Source organism: Lissotriton vulgaris, chromosome 1_2 (genome assembly GCF_964263255.1).
Source record: "Lissotriton vulgaris chromosome 1_2, aLisVul1.2, whole genome shotgun sequence".
Taxonomy (NCBI): Eukaryota; Metazoa; Chordata; class Amphibia; order Caudata; family Salamandridae; genus Lissotriton; species Lissotriton vulgaris.
The window spans coordinates 125,523,057-125,535,365 of NC_141686.1; the positions used below are offsets into that span (position 1 = coordinate 125,523,057).

General features: G+C 43.2%; 1 protein-coding gene across 1 annotated transcript in view; it reads right to left on the reverse strand.

The window, feature by feature from the left end:
• Positions 1–12,309, reverse strand: part of LOC147734673 (estradiol 17 beta-dehydrogenase 5-like) — a 231,481-nt gene that overhangs the window by 122,618 nt on the left and 96,554 nt on the right. The window lies entirely within an intron of this gene.

Here is a 12,309-nt window from a genome sequence, read left to right on the forward strand (position 1 = left end):
AATCAATAGAGTAAAATAACCCACAAGACAAGCTAAGGATGAGCGATGCTGTCGTGTCCAGGTAACGGATAAAAGTGACACGACAGCAGAACTCAGACATAGAACATGGAACAAAGGATATGTCATATAAAGAATACAGCATGTGTCACAGAACTAGTCAATTAAAGATACAGATACAACATCTCCTTTCCATAAAAGAAAAGGAAAGAATAAGAAAAGGTAAAACAAAAAATAATAAGCTAAACAATTTTCAATACAAATAATAATCTTTAAATTTGGAAGGAAAAACAATGTTTCTTTTAACTGAAGTCAAATTGGAATCAGAAAACGAAAGAGAACTATTACCAGTTTCAACGTCCTTAGATACAGAAATTGCATCAGAAACTTCAGCTGTTTCAACAACCTTAGATACAGAATGAGCATCAGAAATTAAATCACTTTCTGCTTCCTTACTTACAGAAGGAGCATCTGTTCCAACTTCAGGCTGATCAGTCTCACCCACTCCCTCATTTAAACAAGATTGAGAAATCGCCTCACTGTCAAGTGAAGGAAAATGAGAATCATCAAGGGCTACTTGATCCTGATTCTGCACCAAATCCATGAAATCTTCACAACACAAAAAAGAGGAATTACCAGAAAGATTTCTTTTAACAAGTTTTTTCAAAATGATGTCTTTTTGATATGGTTCAAGTTTGATAACTGCACTTTTATTCCACCATCCTTTATTCTTAATCATAACTGATGAGTTTGAAGATCTAACAACCTGCTGAGGCAAAGTAAATTTAGATTCCCCTTTGACAACTTTTTTGGGTTTCTTAATAATTACCCAATCACCAGTTTTGAAAACACAATTTTTCGGGGAAATGGTATTCTTTAACTTATATTTTTTCTCAAAATTTTGCCTGACACACTCATCAACAGAATTGGCTTTAGAAAGATTTAACTTATTGAGTGAAGATGACTTATTATCGAAAATAGGCTTGATTTTATCATTCGCATCCCTACCTTTCAACAAGAAAAAAGGGGTAAAACCAGTGATAGAATGAGGAGTATTTAGATAACTCCAAACTTTTTCCTTAATGTGTTTTTTAACATCAATTCCAGAAGACAAAGCTGTTTGAATGCCTTCTTTGAAAAATTTATTGGCTCTTTCAATGAGTCCATTCGCAGCTGGAAAATACAACGGACTCTTGATATGTTTTATATCATATTTACTCAAGAAATCCGTCATATTTTTGGATACAAAGTGTGTGCCATTGTCGGAAACTAATTTCCTAGGAAAACCTTCAACATTGAAAATCTTCTCTAGAAAACTAATTACAATAGCAGTAGAAGGAAATTTAACAAAATCATATGAGATCCATTTTGAGTAATAGTCAGTTAAGACAATTAAATATCTCATATCTTCCGGCAAAATATTATAAGGCCCAGAAAAATCAATTGCTAATTTTTCCCATGCCTGTTCAGGCAGCAAATTGGTAGATGTATAATTTTTTTTACTTTTCCAATGCTTGTCGGATAGGAGACATTCAGGACATTGATTAATAAAATTATCAACAAAAGAATCCATACTGGGCCACCAATAAAATTTTCTTAAAATTTTCTTGGTGCCGGACATTCCTGGATGGCCAGAATGAGCTCTTTCAACAAGACCCTTTCTCAAAACATTTGGGGGAACAAAAAGTCCACACCTCGTGATGAACTGGTTCTCCAAACTCAACTCTGAGGATATTTGTTGAAAAGGTACAAAATTTTTATCAAGACTTCTAACAGGAGGCCATCCTTTTCTAATGTACTCCCTTATTTTAACCAAAACTTGATCTTTCTCATATCCTTTAACCAATCTTTCTCAGTAAAACATCCCAAAGAATTCTCACAGGCATCTAATGCTGAAACAACGACACACTCATCGTCAAAGACTTCAGAAGATTCATTCTGATTTACAAGGGGAATTCTGGACAAACAGTCTGCTCTAAAATTAGCTCCTCCAGAAATGTGTTTAACATCAAAATTATACTCTTGTAATTTTGAAATAATTCTAACTAGTCTTGAAGTTGCTTGCCCTGTACCATTACCGTTCATCAAATAAATGAGAGGCTTGTGATCTGTTATGAGATCGAAACGAGTTCCCCATAAATAGCACCTGAACTTTTCAACAGCCCATGAGCAAGCTAAAGCTTCACGCTCTATGGTACTGTAATTGGATTCGGCTGTGGTTAAGGTTCGAGAAATAAAAGCGATGGTATTTTCCTTCTCATTAACAAACTGTGTAAGAACACCACCAAGACCTATGCAACTAGCATCTACGGTGACAATACATTTAGCACCACAAGAGAATGGTTTCAAAGCTGGTGCATTCTTAATCATTTCTTTGACTTTGTTAAAAGCTTCATCATGGACTAAAGACCATTCATACTTTTCATTCTTTCTCGTTAAACACCTGAGAGGTTCCACTACAAATGCATAACCATGCACGAAACGTGCATAGTACTCACTTAGACCTAAAAAGGATCTAAGTGAGTCTTTATCAGCTGGGGCAGGTGCAAGCATAATCGAATCAATCAGGTTCTGTTTAGGTTTAATGCCTTCTTTAGTAATTGAGTGCCCTAAATATTCTAATTCTTGAACCAAGAAACTGCACTTCTCTTTAGATACAGTCATCCCTCTTTTGCTTAAGATTTTTAATACTTCACCAAGGGTTTTGTTATGGTCCTCTACTCCATTTCCAAAAATGAGTATGTCATCCTGAAATGCTTGCACCCCTTTGATGTCTCCAAACAACGAGTCCATTAGCTTCTGAAATACGCTCGCTGCAGAAGCTAATCCAAAAGGGAGCCTCGTATATTTGAAGGCACCAAAGGGAGTCACAAAAGTAGTGAGATCTTGTGACCTCTCTGACAAAACAACTTGATGGTAGGCTGACTTTAAGTCAATTAAAGAAAAGTGAGTAGAATCTCCTATAGCCATAAGCATTTCTTGAATCAATGGCAAAGGGTGGCAATCCACCAAAATGTTCTTATTCAGAGAGCGCAAATCTGCACACATGCGCAACTTACCATTTTTGCGTTTGGCTAATACGACAGCCGAAACCCACTCGGAAGAATCTGTAGGTTTAATTACACCATCCTTGCAAAGACTATCCAAATGTTCTTTTAATTCTGCTCGTACACTCAAAGGTACACTTCTGACCTTATGTATGACAGGTATGGCATTATCCTTCAACTTAATGTCATGCTCCACACCCTTCACACAACCAATTCTGTCCTCAAATACCTCTTTGTATCTAGAAAGAATTGAATCAAGATCATTAGAAAATACTTTTTCTTTGCAGATTTCTAAAGAAGCTATTGGAATGTCACCAAGAATAATAGGAGTGTCACTACCAGGCTTTAACATAATACCCATCTTACCTAAGTCACGCCAACCAATAATATCTTTTCCTTTTTTGACTACATAAACTTTTGTAGTAATTTCTCTGCCAAGCAGTTCAACTAAGCCAATAAAATATCCAAGCATTTTTAGAAACTGACCACCAATTGCTTTTGGATTGATATCTGCAGCAGTCAGTTTAGTAGGAAAAGGATAATTTGCATAAGTAATTTCATCTAAAATGGTAATTGGCGAACCTGAATCTGCCATTACTTCCAATTTTACGCCATGAATGAAAGCTTCGCCTAAAGGTGCCTTGAAAGTAATCTCAGATTCATCTAAATTAACATTAATTACCAAGTTACTAATTTCATCCTCCATGTCATCTAAAGCATTAACACTGGTAAGAGAAACATTCCTATTTTTAAAAATAGTTTTACAAGCAGTCTCAATATGTCCAATTTTTTTACATTTTGCACATTTTTTACCATGTGCAGAACAATTCGGATTATTACCGATGTGATTTTTAGAACCACAACGATAACAAACTAAATTCCTTTTTGCTGAAAAGGAACCTTTATCTTTTTTATTCTCTTGTACTTGACTCTTATTAGTTACAGAACAAACTGGTTCCGCATTACTTGTTCCAGAAATAACCTTTTTTGAAACTGATGACCTTTCAATTCCAACTGCGATGTCGATGACTTCGTTTAAGGTTGGATTTCTGCAGGCTAGAAGACGTTCTTGAACTTTGTTTGAAAAACAATGAAAGACCAATTGATCTCTCAAATAAGTATCAAGCATATCACCAAAATCACACTTTAATGCTAAAATTCGCAAACTAGAAAGATAGTCTTCTATACTTTCATCTTGCAACTGTTTTCTCTTATTAAAACCATGTCTTTCCACCATTATATTTGGCTGTTCATGAAACCTTTTTTCCAATCTTTTAACAGCCTCATGGTACTCATCCCAAGGAATGAACTGTCCAGGTGGTGGTTCACTCTCAGGCATGTTGTCAAAAATTTCTCTTTCTGCATCACCCAAGAGTCCATATAAAACAGCCTTTTTCCTTTCCTTTGAGTAATCTTTTCCATCTATTGCAACCAGATAACTTTCAAAAGATTTATGCCACTGTTCCCACCTGACATGCGGTTTTCCAGAACTCTGAAGGAAAGGGTTAATTTGATAAGGTTGAATCTGATAAGCCATTGTTCAAATTCACCAATTAGCTGTTATTTATAAATTAAAATTTGAAGTTTTACCCTTTAACATTCAACTTCAAATTGTATATGAATAATAAATAAACTGTTCCGATTTTAAAACAAGAGTTTTTACCGATATTGTTCTTCTCTTCGGGTCTCACACGGAAAATGCACGTAATCCGGTGTGTGAAATCGGCAAATTGTTTCCCTGTTTACTTTTTTCAAAATGCACGTAATCCGGTGTGTGAAATCGGCAAATTGTTTCACTGTTTATTTTTTTCAAAATGGCCGCTGCGTGGGGTCACGTTGATTGACCTTGCGTGATGCGCGATGACGATCTCACACGTAAACACCGTGTTCTGTCAACTCTCGCGCTCCCTCTCTCACGCTGTGCTCTCGCGCTGGGCTGCCGATGAGATCTGTCAGCTCACTCGCTCTGCCTCACTCGCGCTGGCTCTTATGACGTGGTGCAAGTTCAGCTCGCTCGCTCTCTGTCACTCGCGCAATGCCATCAACGGAATTAACGGAACACGAGGTAACTTTAAATAGTCACAGTCTTTCTGTTCAAGCGAAACACACAGAATTGGCAAAAATAAATCTCACCATCAGTATGTAGTTGTCGCGAAGAAAGTCCTCGTTCCCTTCAGTTAAGCCTTGCGAATTTCCTTGGTGGGTTAAGAATACAAACTGCTTAAAAAAATAAATTATTTTCCAATTCGAGACGTCTTCAAACGATCCCAATCCATCGTCGCCATATTTATGTTGTATTTCAGAATAACAACAAATGAAGCAGGAGTTCAGTTGAGTGATTTATTAGATATAAATCAATAGAGTAAAATAACCCACAAGACAAGCTAAGGATGAGCGATGCTGTCGTGTCCAGGTAACGGATAAAAGTGACACGACAGCAGAACTCAGACATAGAACGTGGAACAAAGGATATGTCATATAAAGAATACAGCATGTGTCACAGAACTAGTCAATTAAAGATACAGATACAACACAGGCCCTCCTCCTGCACCATTATAGCGCACGCGAGGGCACACACAACTCCAGGGCCTGTTTTTTTTTTTTACTTTAAGCGCGAGGCGCGCGTGCGGCCAATGCTTGTTAAATTCTGTGTCTCACCACAGCACCCAGACTGAGACTACTTCAGCCCACTGAGAGATGTCGCTTGTTATTACATTTAGCTTACAGCATGACATAGCATGTGAACACACTTCCTTACAGGTGAGAAATCAGCCAGGTGTTTTACAGGCCTTCGCGCTCTCCTTTCTTCGTCAGCCCACTTCACTCTCACGGTCTCTCACCTCTTCTCTGCCTGTATATGCCCCTCAAACGCTCTTCCCCCCCTTCTCGCCAGTTTCGTCTCGTCCTTCCTCTCAGCTCGCCGTCAGTTGTGTTGCAAGTTCATGTTCTCCCTTTAATTCTGTTGTTCCTCTCTTCTTTCTCTGCTACCTCGCCCCCTCTTTACTCTCTTCGTTTTTCCCTTCTACTCGCTGCCTTGTCTTCTCTCCCGCTCCCCTTTCAATCTCAGCTCCCCCCCTTTCTGCCTCACTGGTCCTCCCTCTCAGTTCCAAGGCTGTGCCAGGCCGTGGTACTTTGCTTTGCACCCTGTGCATTATTGATAGCAACATACCACCTCACAGCTAATGAGGCAGCCGTGGCCAGGGGGTGCGCGCCCCAGGACGAGGGCGGGCACGCGGGAAGCTCGGGGAGTCAGGCTGAAGTACCGAATGGCTTTGACAGAGTACGGAAACTCCAAAAAAAGAAATCAGGGTCGAGGGGGGGGGGGGTTTGTATCGATGGAGGTTGGCTTTAAAGGTTGTGTTGGGGCTGGTTAGTTTTAAAGGGCTGTAGCAGAACAGAATAGTGTGCCTCTGTGTGAAAGAAGCTGCAGGAGGTGCACATTGTCAATGGGGACTCTCCGAGCTCAGGCCTACCAATACCACCGGGCTGCAGTGGGTTTACGCCACTGACCATGACCCACTTTTTAGAGCAAACTCATGACCCATCTACTTTAAGGAACATAAGCCAGGGCACATTTCAAATGCACTCAAATTCTCAAGAGGTAGCTTATTGTGATTTAGCAGACAGCATACTTTCCATTGAGAAGGCCACTAAATTTACATAGACATGTAAGTTTTACTGCTAAAACTATATTGCACACAAATGAGAAAGTGGGAAGATAGGGTTTCTGTGAAACGTTATTTGTGCATCACAATGTAAGTGTCTTGATTTGTTTTGATCCTATTAAAATCTCTGTTTCCAGCACACTTCAGAATTATTTTAAAAAAAAACACATTACATTGTCACATAATTCACTTTACAGACTTTTCTCACGTTGCAGTCAGAGAATAAAAGTAAACGCCAGTCCCCATGTTAAAAGAATCAAGCAGTCTAATATTTGACTGCTGCCTTTGAGCATTTGCATAGCCAATAGGGCTTGCATTTGGGACCTTAAAAGTGTTTCAGCATGCAACAGTTGCACCAAGGATATTCTGCTGCATAACTAAATACTTATAAGGTCCCAAAAGCGAGACCTATTGGCTATGCCAATGCTTGTTAGAACAGGTGCGGGAAGGGCAGGGCATTCAACGTAGTTGCTTTGGGAGTTACTAATAACAGCGAGCGTGTGAGTAATCACTTGTTAGCGGTCAATACAACAGGTCCGGGTGGGTTCGCCAGGCGTGGGAAGTAGTTATTCTTGGCTTCTGACCAAATCTCCTGTTTATCTCCAAAAATGTAATCCTCAGTTTGATCCCCATTGAGTCTTAGTTAGTTCTCTACCATCCATGAAGCCACGGCCTGCATACCGTTTTTTAAATTTGCTGCTGATGCTTCAAAACTCTAAGTGATAGTAATCATAATTTGAGTGTCATCAGCGTATGATAACACTTCTAGCCCGAAAGATCTTACAACCCTGGCAAGCGGGGTTACATAAATATTAAAAAGGGTAGGACTCAATGATGATCCCTGAGGGACTCCACAGAACAACTAATTGGTAGGACTCAATGAGGATCCCTGAGGGACTCCACAGAACAACAATTAAAGTTTATTAACTCAATCAATCAATCACTCAAGGGATTTAAAAAGCGCCCTACTCACCCATGAGGGTCTCAAGGCGCTGGGGGGGAGGGCAGGGGGTGCTGCTACTGCTCGAAGAGCCAGGTCTTGAGGGGCTTTCAGAAGCTGAGATGGTCCTGGGTTAGTCGTAGGTGAGTGGGAAGGGAGTTCCAGGTCTTCGCTGCCAGGTAGGAGAAAGATCTTCCTCCAGAGGTGGTTCTGCGGATTCGTGGGACGCTGGCGAGGGCAAGGCTGGAGGAGCGTCGTTGGTGGGTGGGTGTGTAGAACGAGAGTCGGCTGTTGAGGTAGTCAGGACCCATTATGTGGAGTGCCTTGTGTGCGTGGGTGAACAGTCTGAATGTGATCCTTTTGTTGATGGGGAGCCAGTGGAGGTCTCTCAGGTGGGTGGATAGATATGTGGCTGTGGCGAGCGATGTTGAGGATGAGTTGAGCGGCGGCGTTTTGTATGCGCTGGAGCTGAGTCTGAAGTTTGGCAGTGGTTTCTGCGTATAGGGCGTTCCCGTAGTCCAGACGGCTGGTGACAAGGGCCTGGGTGACCGTTCTTGTTTCTGTGGGGATCCATCGGAAGATCTTGCGAAGCATTCACAGGGTGTTGAATCATGAGGATGAGACTGCTTGACTTGTTTGGTCATTGTGAGGGAGGAGTCTAGGATAAATCTCAGATTGCGGGCATGGTCCGTGGGTGTTGGTGCGGTAACCAGCGCCGTAGGCCATCATGAGTCGTCCCAGGCAGATGGGGATTGTCCGAGGATGAGGACTTCTGTTTTGTCAGAGTTGAGCTTGAGGCGGCTGTGTTTCAAACAGTCTGCTACTCGTGCGATGGCGGCGAGGGGGATCATGTAGATATTAAAGAGTGTTGGGCTGAGTGATGATCCTTGGGGTACGCCGCAGATGATCTCGGTGGCTGCGGACCAGAAGGCGGGCAGGCGGACTCTCTGGGTTTTTCCGGAGAGGAACGAGGTGATCCATTCTAGGGGCTTTCCTTGATTGATTGAGTTAATATAATTCTCGTATAAGACTATTTTAAAAGTTTTTTTTGGTTGTCGAAAGTAAAACATGGGGAGCACATATATGTCACTACTATGAAAGAAAACAACATCATTAATAATATATTTTTCAGCTATGAGGAAGTGAAGTATATTTATGTTTATGGAAATACTTAAGAAATGTGCTGAAAGTAATCCAACATTCTGAAGGAAATTGAAGGGCGTGTGGAAGCACACCAGAAATTAAATTCACTAATTAAATATCATGATGAAAATCAACCATAAATTGTGAAACCATTTTTTTTAAATATCTAAGCAATTGAGAGAAACTTTTCTACAAATACAAATTGAAACTAAGAGTCCCCTCCCTCAATTGGCTCAAAGATATTCAGAATTGGCTCTGTCAAGATAAATAGAATCTGCATCTTTGGAATCACTCTTACAGCACTGGGCTTGTTCCCTATTTTGTCACCTCCTATGAAGGGCTTGATTACAAGTCTGGTAGTCTACGAACCACCAGACTCGTGCGGGCACTGCGGTGGCGGTCTCCCAACTGCCCTACTAAAATTAGTATTTAACAACAAGGGGTGGTGATGGACAGAGTTTCTGAATTAAGCAGACCACTCTTACCCAGTCCAAAGATCAGGGCTTGATCCAACACCGTTTTTTAGCTCACTGCACCATCCCAGTTCAGAACCTGGCTATATGCAAATTAGTGTGTTCCTGTCCCAGTGCATGATGGGAACAGGGCAAACCAAACTACCAAGCCAATTCTTACACTGGGAAGTTTGTGCAATGAGCAAGGGACTCACATCTAAGTATGCCCTTCCACGCTTAGGGTGGACAAAATATTTTACAACAAGGGGTGGTGATGGACAGAGTTTCTGAATTAAGCAGAATACTCTCACCCAGTCAAGAGATCAGGGCTAGATCCAACACCGTTTTTTAGCTACTGCACCATCCCAGTTCAGAACCTGGCTATATGCAAATTAGTCTGTTCCTGTCCCAGTGCATGATGGGAACAGGGCAAACCAAACTACCAAGCCAATTCTTACACTGAGAAATTAGGGCGGTTGTACCGCTATTGCCCCACTGCAGCCGCTAGGGAACCGCTGTTTCCTGGCGGTGGTGCAGTGGTGTAGAGGCTGCAATATGCTTGGAGGGACCACGGTTTTCATGGCGGTGCCTCCACGGTGAAAACCATGACGGAGAGGAAACAAAGGGTGCCCTACAGGACCCCCTAGTGTCTCACACCGTGTAGATGCACACAGGTGGCATAACATGTGCCCCACTGGGTGCATGCAGACCAGTTCCTGAACAGCATGGACTTCACAGTCCATGCCGTACAGGAACTGTTTTTAGGGTTCCCATTGCGCTGCCCATTTTCAGTGGCACCGCAGTGGGAACGTAAATGAAAAAGTTCGCCAGACATGAGAAACACTTGCAATCTGGTGGGCGGCCCAACCACGGGTTTGGGGATGCATTGGAGAGCGGACCTGGTGCCGCACAGCCAAACTCGTAATTAGGTCCTCAGTCTTTTTGTACACTCTTGGTTGAATTATTTGCAAAGTCTTATATTGTCTTCCACCAGTATGGCAGGAAATGTGATACCCCTAAAAATGTCAATATAACACGTTTTACATAATAAAGGAATAACTAAGGATCTTGAGAAATTTAATACTGAGTTAGAGCAAGCTCACTAGGCTCCAGAGAAGAGAGTTTCATGAACATCATAAGATGTCAACACAGAGATTGTGCATTAACCATTTACAAGTATAAGTTCCAGAATTTACAAATGCCTACTGTTAGAACTGGCTATTTCTGGTAGGCTAAGGCTGACGCCAAAGCCAGGCAGAAACCACCAATCTGGTCAGGGCAAGGAAGACACACGCCAAGATAACCCCTGCTCACCCCCTTGGTAGCTTGGCACGAGCAGTCTAGGCTAAACTCGGAGGCAATGTGTAAAGCATTTGCGTCAGCGCACAACAGCAACAACATACTAGGTACACCACAAAAGAGACTCCACACAAGGTTATTATAAAAATACCCTTTGTATTGTAAAAGCACATCAGATAAAATCACACATATACATGGTGCCAATTGGCACGGGCAATATTCACATGGGATTATTCACAAGACAGGGCCACATGGGCCACTGTCATATTCAACACTTTCCGAAATAGAAATACTTGTCAGAAATTAGAATAAGCATATAAAATCACGGTAGCACAAAGTAACAGTTATGAATCACATCCAGTAACTACTGGGAACAGGTAAGTACACACTACGCAACCCTAAATACCTTAGGAGCATGTCACGCAGGTAACCAGGACCTCACTAGGACCACCTGTACTAGAAAGAACAACCACCTAAGGATAAAATCCACTTAGGGGTATAAATCAGAACACATCACCCATGATGCATGAATATACATTCAGAGGAGTAGTAAAGAAAGAAAACACATGATGTATAGACCTACACATTCAGCGGTGTTAAGGACAGAGCACATGATGCAATCAAAATACATTCAGGGGTGCAGCGCAAGAAGACACATGATGACTAAAACATTCAGAGGTGCAGCGCATGAAAAGAAAGACACATAATGCATCAAACATTCAGAGGTGTCAAGAGTAAAGCAATAGCGCAAAAATCACATGAGGCCTAAAAACCTTCAGAGGTGCAGGAATAACACATGATGCAAAAGATCACATTCAGAGGTGCAATAACCATACCATTGCGCAAACTCACATAAGCCACCACCTGTGGCAGTCCCTAGGCCAACGGCCTTGTTGGGGCTCAGACGCCCTGAGTCTCAGTGTCAGGGGTGCGCTGCCATGCAGCGCCAGTCTCAAAGTACCAAAAAGCCTAAACGTAGCAGGTGCCCACTAAGTGCTGGCCACCTGGAGAACAATAAAACTGCGCCAGGGCCCTCACTGGCCCTTAGGCGCCAACTGCGCCACTGCTGGAGCCACACAGGCTCTGGGCATAACACACATGCCCCAGACGTTGGAGCCACAGAGGCTCTTAAAACAATGGTGCCCCCATGAGCCTCGCCGGACTCTGGACACGAGCTTCTCCCAGGCAGGAGGGGGCGAGCACCGGCAATATGCCCCGATGCCCCCGCTTAACTAACGTGGCCCCCCAAGAGCCTCAACAGGCTCTGCACATGACTTAGGCAGTTGGAGTCCCTTACGGGGGACTCGAATCACGGAAACGCCCTTCTGAGCCTCAACAGGCTCACTAGACAACATGCGGCCACGAGCCCCTCACGGGGCTCCAAGTAACATGTCCGCGATCGTCGGGGCGGCCCTCTGCCCAGCGGGGCCGCCCAAAGCCTCCTCGCTTCGTTGGAGTCCCTCACGGGGGACTCTGTCACCAATACTGCCCCCGGGTTGTGGGAGCCTCTGCCGGCTCTGCGCGATGTTGGGGCGGCCCACTGCCATCTGGGGCCGCCCTAGTGCTCTTGCTCCCGGTGCCACTCCCCGGCACCAACAACCGCCGCGTCGAGCCCCCCCCCCCTAGCCCTTCCAACTCACCGGGCTGTCTCCGGGGCGGGGCTCCTCCGGGCGGCGGCTCTTCCTGCAGCTTGGAGGCCTCGCGGCGGGGGCGGTCGAGCTTCTCTCCCTCTGCAGGGCTCCCTCGGTACACGGGAGCCCTGCCAA